Genomic DNA, 1571 nt, shown 5'->3' with positions numbered 1-1571 from the left:
CTGAGCTGGGATCAGGACTCTAGCCTCGCAGTTCACCATAGAAATTCACTGGCTGACCTTGGACAAGTCACATGCTCTCAGCTTCAACTCCAACTCCTAGGTATTCCTTCATGGTAGAAGAGGGGTGGTGGTTGGATGACCTCTTGGAATCCCTTCGAATGCTAGGTTTTATCCATCATGGCAGAATTCCTGCCATTTCACCCCACCCTGCCCCTTCTTCTCTTTTGTGAGGGTCACAGTCTCTCAGCCTCAGAGGAAGGGCAGGGTGCACCTCTCCCATGGTGATGCTAAGGTCATGCAATAACAACAACAACAACAACAACAACAACAACAACAATAATAATAATAATAATAATAATTGGCAAGGAAAGTGCAGAATATCCATGAATGAGAGAGTGCGACTTACCCAATGCCATCCTGTGGAGTTAGATGGCTGGGCTGGGATTACACTCTAGCCTTCCAATTCACCATAGAAACTCCAAGGTATTCCTTCATGGTAGAAGGGGGGGTTGGATGACCCCTGGCAATCCCTTTGAATGCTAGGTTTTATCCATGGCAGAATTCCTGCTTGCACCCCACTCCGTCCTTTTAGAGGATCCTGCTTGGCAGAAGAGCATTGCCATTTGACACACCACCCTCCCCTTCTCATCTGTGAGGGTCACACTGTCTCAGTGTCGGGGCAGCCCATGGCAAAACTCTCTTTATGCCAAGAAAACCCTTGGTTGTGTCCCATCTTCCAGTGGCCATCCTGATGTTGAACAGGGGTCCAACTATGTCCTCTAGGATCCCATGTATCCTATGTATTACTTCATAGCAGAAGGGGGTTGGACTGGATGGTCCTTGAGGTCCCCTCAACTCTAGCATTTCCTTGTTGGGGCTTCAATCACAGTTTATTTGTTGAGACTGGACTTTTTCCCCCCTTTTGTGTGTGTGCCTTCAGGTTTTTTTAAACATAGGAATGTTCTTTAAACATCTGCCAAACTTCCTTTTGACATGGTAATTGAGTTTGAAATGCAAAGTAATTAGCGTAATTATTTGACTTGTCTTTTATTGTCATTCGAGAAATCTGTGAAAAATATTTCGCTAGCTGCTGAAAGGGAGAGAAGAAATCACCTTTTGAAAGGGGGACTTGTGGAACAAATATTTTTTTAAAAAATTCTCATCAAGTTCTCAATGAACGAGAAGAAAAACATGGGTTTCTCAAATCACTATGGGACACAGAGAAGCAGACCAGAACTAGAAACTGGGTGCATCTGCACTGTAGACATAACGAAACCAGACAACTGCTGCCACTCTGTGAAAAGCCTTGAGCCACATGGGTGTACTTGGTCTAAGGCAAATTTCATATGCTCCTTGATGGTAGTTCCTCCACTCTGGTCCTCCACTCTCCTCCCCTTTGGGATTGCTCTGTGTTTTTTTAAAAACTCTCCTTGAACATTTTTATATTAAAAACACAGAATGTTCTTCAGGCTGGTGGATGGGGAACAGATAGCAACTTGCTTATACACCCAAGCAAACATTGGTTTTATATTTACAGAAGCTAAGCCTGAGCAAACTTGGACGTTCCTGCC

The sequence above is a fragment of the Sceloporus undulatus genome, chromosome 2, assembly GCF_019175285.1.
Source record: "Sceloporus undulatus isolate JIND9_A2432 ecotype Alabama chromosome 2, SceUnd_v1.1, whole genome shotgun sequence".
Lineage (NCBI taxonomy): Eukaryota > Metazoa > Chordata > Lepidosauria > Squamata > Phrynosomatidae > Sceloporus > Sceloporus undulatus.
The sequence above is the reverse complement of the archived record's forward strand: the minus strand, read 5'-3'. Positions refer to the sequence as shown.